General features: G+C 44.3%; 1 protein-coding gene across 2 annotated transcripts in view; it reads left to right on the top strand.

Moving 5' to 3' along the window:
* LOC147711505 (acidic phospholipase A2 CTs-A3-like) overlaps window positions 1-17,371 on the top strand; it is a 129,382-nt gene that overhangs the window by 55,221 nt on the left and 56,790 nt on the right. The window lies entirely within an intron of this gene.

Genomic DNA, 17,371 nt, shown 5'->3' with positions numbered 1-17,371 from the left:
TTCTTTCACTTTCATCATTCAATGATTCTTTTCTCTTCAGCTCTTGACAATTCTCAGTTATTCTTTCAGTATTTCTTGGCTTTCCATCAGCTTACCATCAGGGCGGCTCATACAGTGTGGCATTCTGTACATTGTCCATGCAATTTGACCACTTAGGAGCTGAGAAACTCTGACAGAGCACCATCAATTCTTTGCACTTTTTCAATCCAAGCCTTTCACTTTTATTTTTACTTTGATCAGATTCAGATGTTTCAGGTATGGGTGCAAATGATTTTTCAAGGGACCACTCCAGACTTTTTGGATACCCTTTCAGCCAGCTTTTTCCTACCTCCACTGGTAGGCCCACAGCAATAATTTATTCTTCAGCGGCTGTATTTGACTCTATCCCCCTTTGGACACTGCTTTCATCTGAGTCAGTTTCCACTTTTTGCTTTTCCAGTGCCACATCAGTGTTCTCTAGTGCTGCTGCAGATGCTGTGTGTCCCCTTACAGCTTGACCGACCTTCTTCTGTAGACCTTTAACTACTGCTGGCATCTCTTTTTGAAGAGGGGCTGTTTTATCAGGTGGACAAAGGACTATACATGTGTGAGAGGCATGCACCCAATTTGAAAGGTCACCACATTTCACAACAGTCTTTTTCAGGATCATTTAGAATAGGCCTTTCCATTTCACAGCATCTCTCAGATCAAAGCTTTGGCGCCATCCATTATGTAGACCTTGTTTAGCAGCTGCAATCTGGTGAGAAATGGCACGCTCCACATCTGTCAGACCTTCACAGCAATGGCTCGTCTTTTCATCTGTGTTTTTCACAAGTGCATATTATTCAAGCCACTTCCGTGATGCTGAAACACAGTCTTTTGCAAAGAGACACTCTGTTCTGTCTTTGAGTTGCTTTATTATGCTTTTAATTTCAGGTAGATAGCTACAATCCAATCCTTGTCCTATCTGTGGTTCTGCACACATCATCTTTGAAACCTCATTATGATCTGATTTCAGAGAAACTGGAAATCTATACCTGGGCATCAGTTTTTGCACTAACACATTTGCTACTATGCAGTTGTCATTTTTCTTAACATTTATTCTGATACAACCTTGTTGTTCTATTTCTGAAACATTTTCTTGAGCCTCTTCTAATTCACATGTGAAGATTCCATTTATTGCATATGCTAACAGAAAACAATTTTGTGCAACTGAGTAAGCATTTTTCTCTCCAATGACAACTGTGACTCCCATTTGTGCAGATCTACTGCATGTTATGGTAAGAGCAATCAATTTAGAATTTTGGGCTGAGGTAACTACTGAAAGCCATGAAACATAATATATAGGAAGCACAGCATGTGCTGCTCTTAATGTGTCATTATTACCTTTCAAACATGGGCCATCTACAAAATGTACATTGTTGGGCTGCATCAGACGTTCATCCTTGAAGTCTGATCTTGGTTTATGCATATATTCATGATATTTACACACTCATATTCAGTTTCCTCACAAACCAATTCATTTGCTGGCATCTCTGTGAAGTTAGGGTCAATGGTCATTGGGAAATATATCACAGACCTTTCAGCACATTCATGTTTTTGAATAGGTACTGAGAGAGCACAACCCTCCCTCTCACTGCAAATTGGTGCATTTTCTTTCAAATAAACTTTCCTTCCTAGGGCTGGGACGCAACACTTTTCCTCTTACAACTCTAGGAATGCTTTGGTGCAATTGTTGTCCAATGGAAGCGGATCAGCTACATCCTTGTGTGTCAGCCTCAGTAAAGGCTTAGCCACTAGTTAATGGATTAGTAACTACTCACTACAGCAGCTAACCATTCCCTAAAACTTCATGACTTCTTTCTGAATTTGAGGTGGATTCATATGGTGAATTATTTCCACTCTCTCTGGTGACACCTTTCTCCCTCTTTTTCCAATTATGTGTCCCAGACATTCATCTTCTTGTTGACAGTACTCCTGACTATTTTCATGTAATGGCACTGTGACATGAACTTGGCAGAAATCAATAACAGTAAGCCATTCTTCAGCACATGGAATGTGAAAAAATATATTGACTGGATTCCGTACCACAAGACAACATGGAAAAGTTATGCTATTAATCTCCTGCACCTATCTGTTCTTTTCATTTAGTTTCCGAGAATCTGTGATAAGAAAGTTACATAAACTTCCAATCAATTCCATCAAAAATCTTTTACTCAGTTTATCTATAATGGTAACATTTCTGCAACTGGTGGTGATCTTGAATACATGCATCTGGTTCTGATTTGAATAAGACATGCTCTGCACATTTGATTAATCTGACATCCTTCTCTGTCAACTACCTTACTTCTGTGTTTGTTATTGCTTTCAAATCAGAAGATACATTTTCAACTGTCTTTTCTGAAAACAATGCTACAGCTATCTCTTGCTGGGCCATTTTAAAATGTACATCCTCATCAAGAATCTGAAAATTAACATTATCTGGTGTACAGTAATTGGTGCTGTTTAATTTGCAAAACAATTGATTTCCTGCTAGGCCTGAGTCACAAACAACAACTTAGCAATTTTCCTCAAATGGGCCTATTTTTGGTGCAAATTCTTCCAAAAGTGGGTATGTAAATTCTTTGTTTAAAACTCCTACAACTAAGTCTGGACCTTCCACTGCTTTCACAATGGACTTGGTAAATTCAGAATTGTGAGGGTTAAAACTCTCATTTTCAAACACAGCAACCTGTTGAACTGGGTCTGATTTTGTTTCTGGAAATAATTCCCATTTGTTCTGGACAACTTATTTAAATTAATTTTAGCATTTTCCATATTTTGTGGGAACATCTGTGCTTGAAAAATTCATGCCATTGGTACATCTCTCTGAACTGACATTTGTATTTGCTTAACTGGCATAATTTGTACCTGCACTTCTCTCTGTGTTTGTGCATCATGTTTAAATTTACATTTCTTCTTTCAATGCTCAAATCTGTTATAAAGATGGCAAAAGGACACCTTTTCCAGCAGTACATCAACCATACCTGAATTTGCACAGACCAAAACACCTTTACTTCCATCCTGTGTTCTTTTAATCTGTACCCAATCAACATCCTTTGCTAGCGCTCTGCCCTTCACGAAAGTAATTACTGCTAGGTTTTTCTCCATAACAACAGAAAATGATGGTGCATTCATGCACACCCTTGTCATTGTCTCCTCACCTTGCCTTTGCACAAAACGTTTAGATTCAAACCACAATTCAGTTTGCTTGGCAAGGTAAAGGAACATTTCCAAATAATGCATAACTCTTTTAAAATTTCAACAAATCCAACAACTTGTGGGTACCACAGCATACGTCTGTCTCTCAATTGTGGAATGTGTTCAGAAATGCTGCAAGTTCACTTTTGTTCCATGGCACTTGAACGTGCACTTCTTCCACCTTTTCTCTCAATGAATAAGCAAAAGCTTCCCCCTCATCCTGTTTATTATTTTACCTAACAAGGTCTGGTGGTTTATTTTTCTTCTCATGTTTTCTTGCCCATTTTTCTCCTAATTTCTCAAACCCATTGCATTTGAAAATATATTTTATTATTTCTGCAATGTGCCATGGCCTTCCTGAAGAACACATTTTTTCATTTGCTTCATCATCCATGTGTACCGTGGAACTTTTCTGAAATGGAAAACATCCTGAAACATCAATTTCATAATTTTGAGCCAAATCTGTCACTCCATCATGTATAGATACTGCACATGCAGCTCTTTCCTTACTCGGGGAAGTTAATTCATTTTCCTGACACTGGTTCACATTTTCATGATTTAAACAGCAGGGAATGTTAATTTCTTCATGTTCAAATGTTGAATTTAAAACACTAAGCTGCCTCCCTCATTTAGGGTCTGAGTTAATTTGTTTCCCCATGCTCTCAATCAATCAATCAATCAAAACACTTGTATTGCGCGCTAATCACCCAGGAGGGTCTCAAGGCGCTTGGGGAAGGGGGGCCGCGACAGCTCGAACAGCCAGGTCTTGAGTTGTCTCCTGAAGGCGTGGTGGTCCTGGGTCAGCCGAAGGTGGGTGGGGAGGGAGTTCCATGTCTTGGCCACCAGGTAGGAGAAGGATCTGCCTCCGGTGGTGGCTCTTCGGATGCGTGGGCCGGCGGCGAGGGCGAGGCTAGCGGACCGTAGCTGGCGGGTGGGCGTGTGGAAGGTCAGGCGGTCTTTGAGGTACTTGGGGCCCAGGTTGTGGAGAGACTTGTGTGCGTGTGTGAGGAGTCTGAATGTGATCCTCTTGTTGACGGGGAGCCAGTGCAGGTTCCTCAGGTGGCTGGAGATGTGGCTGCGTCGAGGGATGTCCAGGATGAGTCGGGCGGAGGCGTTCTGGATTCGTTGTAGTCTTTTCTGTAGCTTGGCTGTTGTTCCGGCGTAGAGGGTGTTTCCGTAGTCTAGCCGGCTGGTGACGAGGGCCTGGGTGACCGTCTTCCTGGTTTCGATCGGGATCCATCGGAAGATCTTGCGGAGCATGCGGAGGGTGTGAAAGCATGAAGAGGAGACGGCGTTGACTTGTCTGGTCATCGAGAGGGAGGAGTCCAGGATGAAGCCCAGGTTGCGTGCGTGGTCTGTCGGCTTGGGGGCTGGGGGCCACCAGGAGTCGTCCAAGGCGGAGGGTGATGGTCCAAGGATGAGGACTTCCGTCTTGTCTGAGTTCAGTTTCAAGCGGCTGTTCTTCATCCACTCGGCGACGTTTTTCATCCCTTCATGGAGGCTGGTTCTGGCGGTGTCGGGGTCTCTGGTGAGGGAGAGGATCAGCTGGGTGTCGTCGGCGTAGGAGATGATGTTGAGGTTGTGTTGGCGTGCGATGGCTGCGAGAGGTCTCATGTAGACGTTGAAGAGGGTGGGGCTGAGTGATGATCCTTGCGGGACGCCGCAGATGACTTCGGTGGCTTTGGAACGAAACGGGGGGAGGCGGACTCTCTGTGTTCTTTCAGCGAGGAACGAGATGATCCACTTCAATGCCTTCTCTTGGATGCCGGTGTTGCTGAGGCGTTGGACTAGGGTGCGGTGGCAGACAGTGTCGAACGTGGCGGAGAGGTCCAGAAGGATGAGTGCCGCTGTTTCCCCATTGTCGAGAAGGCCTCGGATGTCGTCGGTGGGTTCGATGAGGGCGGTCTCGGTGCTGTGGTTGGCTCTGAAACCAGACTGCGAGGGGTCGAGGGATCCATTTGTCTCGAGGAAGGCGGCAAGCTGTCTGTTGGCGATCTTCTCGATGACTTTGGCAGGAAAAGGGAGGAGCGAGATAGGGCGGAAGTTTTTGAGGTCGGTGGGGTCTGCTGTAGGTTTCTTCAGTAGGGCGCTGAGCTCGGCATGCTTCCAGCTCACCGGGAAGGTGGCGGTGTCGAAGGAGGTGTTGATGACGTCTCGGAGTTGGGGTGCGATGGTGGAGTCGGCCTTGTTGTAGACATGGTGGGGGCAGGGGTCAGTCGGGGAACCGGAGTGGATGGTGTTCATCGTGTGGGCTGTGTCTTCGGTGGTCACTGCGGTCCAGGGGTGGAGGATCGTGGTGGGGTGCGTTGGTTTGACGGTTGGGTGCGAGGATGGTGTGCCGAAGCTGTTGTGGATATCTGCAATCTTGCAGTGGAAGAACGAGGCGAGGGAGTCGCAGAGGTCTTGTGAGGGGGTGATGTCGGTGCTGAGGTTGGAGAACTCCTTGACGATGCTGAAGAGTTCCTTGCTGTCGTGGGCGTTGTTGTCCAGTCGCTCCTTCAGTGATTTCTTCTCGGTGGTGCGGATGAGCTGGTGGTGCTTGCGGGTCACGTGTTTGAGGGCGGTCATGTTGTCAGTGGTCCGGTCGAGTAGCCAGGCTTTCTCGAGGGTGCGGCAGGTCTTTTTGGAGTCCTTGAGTTTGTCGGTGAACCAGGGAGCCTTCTTGCCTCTGGGTTTGCTGGGAGGGTTCTTCAGTGGTGCGAGGTCGTCGGCGCAGCCATTGCGTGAAGTTGCGGGCAGCTTTGTTGGGGTCCGGTGTGCTGGCAGGTGGGTTCTGGCTGAGGGAGGTGGTGAGCTGGTCAGCGGTGATCTTGCTCCAGCTTCTGTGGGGAACCTGTTGCGGGTGGTGGGTAGTGGTTTTCCTGAAGCTGAAGTGGACGCAGCTGTGGTCGGTCCAGTGAAGTCCGGTGGAGTGGTTGAAGGTGATGTGCTTGCTGAATGAGAAGACGGGGTCAAGCGTGTGGCCGGCGTAGTGGGTGGGGGTGTTCACCAGTTGCTTGAGTCCGAGGTTGGCGAGGTTGTCCAGCAGGGCGACGGTGTTGCGGTCCTTGTTGTTCTCCAGGTGGAAGTTGAGGTCCCCTAGGAGGATGTAGTTGGCGGAGGGGAGGGCGTGTGGGCTGATGAAGTCCGTGATGTCTTCGCTGAATTGTGTGCGTGGTCCCGGGGGTCTGTAGATGAGGGTGCCTCTGAGGGTCGTCTTTGGGTCGGTGTTGATCTGGAAGTGGAGGTTTTCGGCGGCGGTGAAGGTGTCGTCGGTCGTGATGCGGATGGTGTTCTTGTGGACGATGGCGATTCCTCCTCCGGTCTGGTTGACTCGGTCCCTCCTGATGATCTTGTATCCATCTGGGATGGCGATGGCGATGTTGGGGGCTGAGGAGGCGTTCATCCAAGTGTCAGTGAGGAACGCGACATCTGGTGATGTTGTGTCGAGCAGGTTCCAGAGTTCGACGGCGTGTCTGTGGACGGAGCGGGTGTTGAGCAGGATGCACTTGAGGTGATGGTTGCTGGTGCTTGGCTTTGCGGGTGTGGTGCAGGTTCGGAGGCAGGTGAGCTTGCAGGTAGTGCAGGTGAAGGGTCCGTGGAACCGTTTGGGAGCGGCTCAGCAGCAGGCGGGGTTTCGGCCGGTGTTGAGTGCGTTAAGGGCGGTGGCGTCGTAGGTCCTTCGGTTCGTCTTGCGTCGGTGGGGGCCAGGGGTCCTGGCACTGGGCGTAGTCCAGGTGCGGACGGGCGCAGACGGGCTTACCTTTGGCACGCCTTCGGCGCACAATCGGCGCGCCCGCTGCGTGTGTGCGCGGTCACCATATATGGCGAAGTGGGAGGGAGGGAGGAGCAGCTGGGAGGAGGGAGCGGGGAGGGCACAGAACAGAAAGGGGGCGTGGCCGTTGGACGGCGGCGGGAAGCGGGGAGTGGGGCGGGCACAGGGGGCTGAACAGCAATGCCGCGAAAAAAACACACGCACGAGGAAGAATACAGTTAAAGCAATTCTGGGTTAAAACAGAGGGCAGTGATAGACGCACGAGGAAGGAAACAGTTAAAAAAACAGAACAAAAAACAAAACAAGGTTAATACAGAAGGCAGAAACACACGCACGCAAAATGCGGCGTAGGGGCGGAGAGCACAGAGACAGTCACAGTGAGGCTATGGGCAGCAGCGAGGCAAGGGGCACAAACACAGCTGTTGGCCATGCGGCGCGGGGTGTCCTGAGAACAGGTCACACTCACCTGCGCCGCGCCGTCGCCATATATGGCCAAGTGGGAGGGAGGGAGGAGCAGCTGGGAGGCGGGAGCGGGGAGGGCACAGAACAGAAAGGGGGCGTGGCCGTTGGGCAGCGGCGGGAAGCAGGGAGCGGGGCGGGCACAGGGGGCTAAACAGCAATGCCGCGAAAAAAACACACTCACGAGGAAGAATACAGTTAAAGCAATTCTGGGTTAAAACAGAGGGCAGTGATAGAAGCACGAGGAAGGAAACAGTTAAAAAACAAAACAAAAAACAAAACAAGGTTAATACAGAAGGCAGAAACACATGCACGCAAAATGCGGCGTAGGGGCGGGGAGCACGGAGACAGTCACAGTGAGGCTATGGGCAGCAGCGAGGCAAGGGGCACAAACACAGCTGGTGGTCATGCGGCGCGGGGGTGTCCTGAGAACAGGTCACACTCACCTGCGCCGCGCAGTCGCCATATAAGGCCAAGTGGGAGGGAGGGAGGAGCAGCTGGGAGGCAGGAGCGGGGAGGGCACAGAACAGAAAGGGGGCATGGCCGTTGGACGGCGGCGGTAAGCGGGGAGCAGGGCGGGCACAGGGGGCTGAACAGCAATGCCGCAAAAAAAACACACGCACGAGGAAGAATACAGTTAAAGCAATTCTGGGTTAAAACAGAGGGCAGTGATAGACGCACGAGGAAGGAAACAGTTAGAAAACAAAACAAAAAACAAAACAAGGTTAATACAGAAGGCAGAAACACATGCACGCAAAATGCGGCGTAGGGGCGGGGAGCACGGAGACAGTCACAGCGAGGCTATGGGCAGCAGCGAGGCAAGTGGCACACACACAGCTGGTGGCCGTGCGGCGCGGGGTGTCCTGAGAACACCTGTCTTTTTAATCACTGCTGCTTCTTTAAAAGCAGGTTTGAAAAATCCCATTTCTATATATATATATATTTTATCCTGGGCAGCTTATGTTGTAAAGACCATTTCCCCCACCTTTCAGTGCTTGGACTGTCTGGGGTAGTTTCTGTTCAATAATCTGTGAATTCTGAGTTTCTTAAAAAAACCCTGGCATCATTACTTCTTCTGCAGCTCTTTGAACCTTTTGAGTAGAGACCATATTAATTGGGGCAGTCATAATTTTTCTAGGCATTGCCTGTGCATCTGCAGTTTGTAATATTTGAACTGAATCATTCACATTTGAAGCAGTAACACCTGGAGATATCACTGTCAGTGCTCAATCAACAGATAGTGGGTCAATCTGATATGTCTGCACAGTTCTCTCAATCTGTGTTTCTCTTTGTTTAACCTGAGCAGTAACCACTGTAGTACTTACTGGTACCTTATTATCAGTATTTTTAGTGGAGACCACATAAGGTGGCAGATACTTAGTTCAGTTCAATACAGAAAAGCAATCCTTCCCATTGGTTTAGAAATAGGGCTCAGGTGGAGTCCCAAGATTTAAATCATCAGTAGTGAGCTCACTTAGACTAGTAATAAATCATAACAACCAAGACAATAGAGTTATGAACAATTATTCAGTATTTATTCAATTTTTTTGATGATATAAATATATATTTTTAAGTTATGACAAACATAAATACATAAACATAATATAAGAACAATACATTCAATCTAAATCCCACACCCTTTTCACACAATCAATTCCAAATCACACCTACTCATACACTCTCCATACATCCAATACATAACACACTACAGGTGCCAGTTGTCTATGATGTATCAGGTCCTGCATGGTCTCACGAAGGAATTGAGACTAGATGGTACAATCGTAGGACAAACTTGAGGTGCCAACGCGCGTTTCGGTGCTCGCTCAGGTCAAAGGCCACACCTTCATCAGGTCAACCAATAAGGGGGGGGAACAACAACAGGAATCTGCAATAGTTAAAATTTCATCATTTATCTATTTTATTAACTTTGCAATTAAATTATCAAAATCATTCTCATAATGGATACAACAAACAAATTCCTCATCAGGTAGGTCTAGTCTATGGCAGTGAGCCTAGTACTGAGAGATCACACAATTTCACAAAATTTAAATATAAGAAAAAAATGGAGGAACCCAGGCACTGACACCAAGCTAATAGAGCAAAACATAATAGGACGGGGAGACAATACCACATCAATGATATACGACATCACAGCATCAACCCAAAGAAATGTGTAGCAGAAAAATCCAACCCTAAAAGGTCTACAGAAAACAACTTTTCAGTTAAGGTTCATAATCAATTTCAGAGAATCAAAAGAACTAAACAGTATAAAGTACAGACAAGGGTGACAAAAGATAAAAAATAAAAATAAAAATAGAAGTACCCACCTAAACCTTTCAATCAGTCACTTAGGATGAGGGGCACGGCACTGAGTTGTAGACAATAGTGGAGCTCCTGGGAATAATAGGGTAGCACCCCAGGCACAGGTAAAGAGCACGTCAGTCAGACAGGGGTCAGTAGGCGGGCCTAAAGGGGAAGAACAGATAGAAAGGGCTCCAAATCTAGTCAAACAGATCTAATCATGGAGGACCTCTATAGATTGTATCCCCAACCGGGTTTTTATTCAGCCTATTAAGGAATGCTTACACAGGATGGTAAGCGGAAAGGGATACACTTCTCCGCTGTAGTTAAGCCAGACGTGGTAAACAGAGTTTTCACTGTCGTGCAGATGCTATTCAAATTTCCCGACTATTTTCGAACGAAACTAAAGGTTCAAGTTCTGTGAAAAATAGGAATTACATGAAAATAATATAAAAGAATATATTCTAAAACCAATCTAAAGTTCTGCATCATCTTAACAAAAAAATAAAGTTCCAGGGGAAGGCCGGAGGGAAATTACAACCATCAGCAGGTTAAATACAACACTGACATAAAACAAAATAGTTTTAAGTGAGAACTACTTTGAATTTAACAATGAATATTTTCATCAAGTTCAAGGCGTCAGCATGGGGGCATCTTGTGCCCCCAGTGTTGCCTGCATTTACACGGGCAATTTTGAAGATCTTAACATTTACAATGAAATGGCACCCTTTTTTGAAAATGTCCGAGCCTGGTCTTGATGATATTTTATTTGTATGGGAAGGAGACCAGGCATCCTTGAATGAATTTGTCTTAAGGATCAACGCTTCCGATCCTAACCTTAGATTTACGGCCAATTCTAGTGACACCAGGGTCAAATTTCCTGATGTTTGGGTCGAGCATGCAAATAAGGTACTTCCCTGTATGTGAAGCCGATGGCCATAAACACCCTCCTTCAATATGGCAGTTTTCATCCCCGATGCCAGAGGGATCGTATCCCATTCAGCCAGTTCCTTCGCTTGCAAAGGAACTCCTCCGAAATGAAGGATTTTCTCTTTCAGGCAGATATTTTGAAGAACAAACTGGCCGAGCGGGGTTACCCCCATCGACTTATTAGGGACTCCTTCAAACGTGCTAGATACTTTGACAGAGAATCGATATTTCGGGAGCGAAACTTGGTTACGCCTGACAGGCTGGTATGTATAACCAAACATTCTAAGATCAACCACAAGGTGAGACAAACCATCAACTCCCTTTGGTACCTTTCGAACATCGGAGAAAATGGAAATGCGATCCCCAAGCCTATCTTCGCATTTCGAAGAAACAAAAACCTCAGGAACCATCTGGTATGTGGCAGCTTGCCTATGCCCAGGAAATGCGCCAAACTGCAGTGGTGGGGATTGCTCCTATTACGGGCAACCTCCGCTGTGAAACCTGTCAAGCGTGTCCCAATGCGGTGGTAGGAAACCAGCTAGTGATCGTCAACTGGACCATACAACTGAACTAAATGAGCGATTGCCGCTCGTCTAATGTGGTATACGTCATTCTGTGCCCATGCTGACTCCCGTATGTTGGAGAAACGGGCCGCGAATGTCGCCTTAGAATTGTCTAGCATAAATCCGACATTAGAAATCAAAAAAATGGGACACCTTTGGTTCAACATTGGTTGAACAAGAAACATGATGAAAGGGACCTTAGATGGTCCATTCTTGAAAAGGTACGCACTGTCCCCGGTAAGGACACTACCTCCTTAAGAAGGAAGAGAAGTCTTCTGGATTTTCCTCCTTAATACCACCAATAAGGGCTTAAATGAACATTGTCCATGGGAAAATGACATTCTATGAGCCCTCTATCTAATCCTTATTTTAAATATTCTGACCGATTCACGGACGGCCTTGACTTGAGGGTTACCTGCCTCCTACGCTTGTAATTTCTGATTTGTTCTATGACCTTGTGTGGGTCTGCCATTCTCATTGATCCTGACTCCTTCTCGAGTTCAGTTACCCTGGCTTTGTTCCGTCCCTTCCCTGCCTCCTGCCATCCTGGTCTCTCCTCCCGCCCGCCACCCTTTCCCCCCACCCCTCTTTCCCCTCCTGCCTTACCCGCTACTCCTTTCCCCCCTACCCCCTCCCTGATGGTATCAAAAAAAAAAATACGCCAGCATTTCCATGACTGGCTGTGGCCGCTGAAGGGGACGTCTATATTATATTATAATATTAATATCGCCGGCGAATTGATGACGGATGGACCAATTTGGAGGTTCCATGGTCGCATTGACCATTGTTTACAACATACTTTCCAGAGCACTTCTGGTTCTGTTTTGATCCGTTCCGGATCTTGTTTTGAACCCTTCTAAATCCTCTTGTTGCTTGCCACCATGTGATTGGCTGTGACCACTGGGCGGGACCTTTAAATAACCTTGGTTCCTTTGTTGCCAATTCCTGGCCCTTTCGCGCTCCTATACTCTGTTGCACCCTGATGCTGACGCCGCTTTTGAAGCAGGTATGACAATGGAGGATTTTATATTCCCGTTTCTCTGAAACGCACTCCTGGAGTCTTTGTTCCCCTCCTTATTTGGATTTTTTCTGGTTTAAAATTTTCTCCCTGGTGAAATTGTATACTCTTGTAACATTCTCACCCTTATGTAGTTTGCTCTGGGCTACGATACCGCTGTTTTTAATTTTGTTGCCCGGTCTCATTAGTTCACCCACTAGAAGCCCGCTTGCATTGAGAAATGGAACCATTTTACTCATTCTCTGTCTTTTCCATAGTACGTGCCTTTATCCAACTTTTAATGGCTCGCGTCTCCCTTATCTATCCCGACAATTCCTAATGGACGCCATATCTGGATTGGTGTAAGCAGTTGGAATCGTAGACCCGCTGTTGATCACATCATTAAGGTAATGAGATTCCAAAGCTCCTATTTCGTTTTAACAGTTTTTTCACTACAGAGTTTTTAAAGAGCTAGCCGTAACTATAGAGTCGGTTGGTTCATGTACTAGGGGGGGGTCGAGCCACCAGTTAGGCCTGGAGCGATAGAGGTAGATCCAGCCCCGTTGTCAGTGTTTCATTTAACCTGCTGATGGCTGTAATTTCCTTACGGTCTCCGCTTCCCCCATGGACCCTGTAACTATATTTTCGTTAAGATGATGCAGAACTTTAGATTGGGTTTAGAATATATTCTTTTATAGTATTTTCATGTAATTCTTATTTTTCACAGAGCTTGAACCTTTAGTTTCGTTTGAAAATAGTCGGGAAATTTGAATAGCATCTGCACGACAGTGAAAATTCTTTTTACCACGTCTGGCGTAACTACCGCTGAGAAGTGTATCCCTTTCCGCTTACCATTTTGTGTAAGTATTCCTTAATAGGCTGAATATGAACCCCGCTGGGGATACAATCTGTAGAGGTCCTCCATGATTAGACCTATTTGACTAGAGTTGGAGCCCTTTCTATCTGTTCTTCCCCTTTAGGCCCGCCTACTGGCCCCTGTTTGACTGACGCGCTCTTTACCTGTGCCTGGGGTGCTACCCTATTATTCCTAGGAACTCCACTATTGTCTATAACTCAGTGCCGTGCCCCTCATCCTAAGTGACTGATTGAAAGGTTTAGGTGGGTATTTCTATTTTCATTTTTATTTTTATGTTTTGTCACCCTTGTCTGTACTTTATACTGTTTAGTTCTTTTGATTCTCTCAAATTGATAATGAACCTTAACTGAAACGTTGTTTTCTGTAGAATTTTTAGGGTTGGGTCTCTGATTTTTCTGTTACACATTTCTTTGGGTTGATGCTGTGATGTTGTATATCATTGATGTGGTATTGTCTCCCTGTCCTATTATATTTTGCTCTATTAGCTTGGTGTCAGTGCCCCGGTTCCTCCATTTTTTTCTTGAATTTAAATTTTGAGAAATTGTGTGATCTCTCAGTACTAGGCTCACTGCCGTAGACCAGACCTACCTGATGAGGAATTTGTTTGTTGTATCCATTATGAGATTGATTTTGATAATTTAATTGCAAAGTTGATCAAATAGATAAATTATGAAATTTTAACTATTCAGATTCCTGTTGTTGTTCCCCCCCTTTATTGGTTGACCTGATGAAGGTGTGGCCTTTGACCTCGCCGAGCACCGAAACGCACGTTGGCGCCTCAAGTTTGTCCTACGATTGTACCTTCTAATCTCAATTCCTTTGTGAGACCATGCAGGACCTGATACATCATAAACAACTGGCAGCTGTAGTGTGTTATGTATTGGATGTATGAAGAGTGTATGAGTAGGTGTGATTTGGATTAGATTATGTGAAGGGGGTGTGGGATTTAGATTGAATGCATTGTTCTTATATTATTTATATGTATTTATGTTTGTCATAACTTAAAAATATATATTTATATCATCAGAAACATTGAATAAATACTGAATAATTGTTCATAACTCTATTGTCTTGGTTGTTATGATTCATTACTGGTCTAAGTGAGCTTACTACTGATGATTTAAATCTTGGGACTCTACCTGAGCCCTATTTCTAAACCAATGGGGCAGATTGCTTTTCTGTATTGAACTGTACTTGATTCCCCTGCCCTTCTGCACTATATTTGCTTTTTCAGGGGGGCCCTATTCTCTTTGGCAGATACTTAGTTAACAATGCATCAATTATTTCATCCCCTGAATCATTATTTATTTGAAGCTTGTTGTCATCATTAATTCCCTTCTCTTGTATCTGGTGCTTTACCTTTATATCCTCAATTGCTTTGTCTCTTGCTGCCTTTTCCCACATGCTTAAAGCCTGAAATTGTGCAGCTCTAAATGGTGTCTTTATTTCACATAGCACTCAGTAATCTTGCACCATTGGAATTTTGTCCCAAATTGGTAGACATAAAATGCACAGGTGTTCCCTCAAGAGCATCACCATTTAAAAACTAATTTTTCACGTTACCTCCCAACAGTTTATTTAAAGGTTCAAACAATTTCATTTCTTCAATAATTCAATGCAATTTCTTTTCTCCAATGCTGCCAGTCTCAATTTCAGTCAGTTTAACTCCTACTACTGACCCTCTCAAACAAAATCTTACTGCAATACTTTTCTGAGTTTTCCTAACAACGTAAAAACATTCGCTACTCTGTCTGTTCCACTAAACAAAGGATAGATTTCTTTTCACTGTGAGTTACTCAATCCGGTTACTCTTCACAAAGTAAGAACTTCTGTTTACTCTTCAAATACTGCGAGTAAATCCCTTCCACTTACCCTTCACTCAAGCTCAGAAGAATCTGCTACTCCTTCAGTGTTACCGTTTCTAGGTGATATAACACCAAAGTTTTACCAGCAAACTCTTTGCTATCAATCACTCTCACTTTTACACAGAAAATAGTCCCTAATTAAACACTGCCAGTCCTCCCTAGCTTCTCAATGTTATTCCAACAGAGTAACCTCACTGCAATGTGGCTTTCATTTACCACCCGCTATTCCTTCCCAGGATTTCCAGACAACATAAAACAAACAAAAACTTTTCATGTTAAGAACACATAATCAATAATCAAATATTCGGTCCTATGAAATTACCAATATAATCAATAAAACCATCAACTCAAAATGAGTACAATTTCACCAGCAGTCAAAACCCTTACTATTTTCAACACTTCAAAAAACAATAAAACATACCTTCTAGCACATTAACAACATTTCACAAACCTATTTATACTCACACCACTCCAGCAATCGCCTTCTTACATCACCTTCCAGTACTGCTTTGCCAGTCTTCAGGTTCTGAGCACTGGAGTCAGGAATCAGGACTTGGACATTTATCTAACTTGTGCAATTATTTTCTAGTGCTATTTAAGCTTTTAAACTAAACAATGCTCCTTTTGATGATGGTGTTAACCTTACCTCTGCTACCAGAAACGTATGCAGTGGTAATTTCACTGTAATTTCTCAATACAAAACCTCATTTACCTCTATTTTACCGGCGTATAAGTGAATGGACCTTTGCCACCGTATATCACCTTCAGGAGACTTTACATAAACATGAAAGATCAAAATACAATTAATATTTAAGCCAATAAATAGAGGTGTGAGTATTTTAAAGGGTTTTATTTTCAAGTTAAAGTTAAGGTTCTCTGACCCTTTATTCATTAGTCAAATATCAATCAGGTTACAGAATTGAAAATAGGAAAAATAGAATTAATACTGAACATATTAAAGACGGGATACACAGCATTCCATAGAGGAAGGGAATGGGGCATCCAATGTCAGTCAGAATTCTTTAAAGAGTTCAGGAAAGTATAATTCAAGAGTGAGTTATGCAAGGCTAATCAATAATTATTAACTCACAAAAATCTCCCATAAAGAGAAATAAATGCATAAGATAAATACATCTTTTCAAAACTAGTTAGTTAGTCAACGCATAAACTTAGAGTTTTAGCATCTAAATCTAAACCTGTTCCATCAGCTGCACTCTCTGCCTTGGTCTGTTCCTCTGAGAGAGGCTGTCCTCCCTTCACAAGACCACAGAGGAATGTGATGTACAAGATAAGCCTATGCCACTCTGCCACCTCCTCCCTCTATCTCTCCTCGGACGTAATCTCCTCCCAGGCTGCACCCGCGACGTTCACATACCTAACCCTTATGATGTCTGGTCTCATCTTCTTCTTCTCCTCTCCTCCCTCTAAGACTAAGGCTTAATGCTGACATGCCCCCGTATGGCTGACTATACTAATAATGTTGCAGTTTCAGTAAAAACTTGCTCTGTGATTGGTTAACATAGATGACATGAGGGTCTCACCATCCTGTTCTTATTGCAAATCCAACCAATGCCACTTCTGACAATAGGGGCTTAATGCTAAGAACAAAATACATAACATGTATCAGTAAGAACATTTCTTGCAACAAAATGTATCACTCAATTTCCTGTCTCTCTTTCACATAGCACACAGGGATGACACTTTCCCACAAATACTTGGACATTGGCACGATGACAGGAGTGTACAGTCCAGCGTGGCCTTGACCCATGTGTCTTTACTTGAGGCAGCTGGCATAATCGTCTGTGCATGTGTCTCTCCTTCAGCAAAATTCTCTGCCATGCTGGATTCCCATGCAGCCATTTTATGGTGTGCCCAAAAACAAAACAAACACAAAAGAGTATACATTTATAAAATAAAACCCATTATGTTTACCTCCCCCTTACTAGTACCCTGTATTGGTTATTACCTAGCAAAAGCTATTAGTTTAAAGCAGCTTTTCTATTATGGTGTGCACATCATGCAAAAATGAGCAATGTACAACATAGCATAAACATGCACAAGTGCACATTTTTCAAAGTGCAAACAATTAATACATACTCATAGCAACATGCTCTAATGTTTTAAATAGCTTTTTATGCAAAATGTGTTTGCCCCACATGTAGTGTTGGTGCATGGTTGATTAATTAATACACCTTATAGGAAGATGTGTTATGAACTGAATATGCATTGTCTAAATATGCAACAAAGCCAAAGTCTCTTGAAACAGGAACAGGGAGTGTAAATTACAAGAAAAAGGAGCTGGGAGGAGAGAACACATTTGATGATAATCTTTAAAACTAAAAAGGAAACTGCAATCACAAGTTTCTCTACACTGCAACTACACATGTTAATTCAGTACAAGCATTT

The sequence above is a fragment of the Lissotriton vulgaris genome, chromosome 5 (assembly GCF_964263255.1).
Source record: "Lissotriton vulgaris chromosome 5, aLisVul1.2, whole genome shotgun sequence".
Taxonomy (NCBI): domain Eukaryota; kingdom Metazoa; phylum Chordata; class Amphibia; order Caudata; family Salamandridae; genus Lissotriton; species Lissotriton vulgaris.
This window is presented reverse-complemented; position numbering and strand designations above follow the sequence as displayed.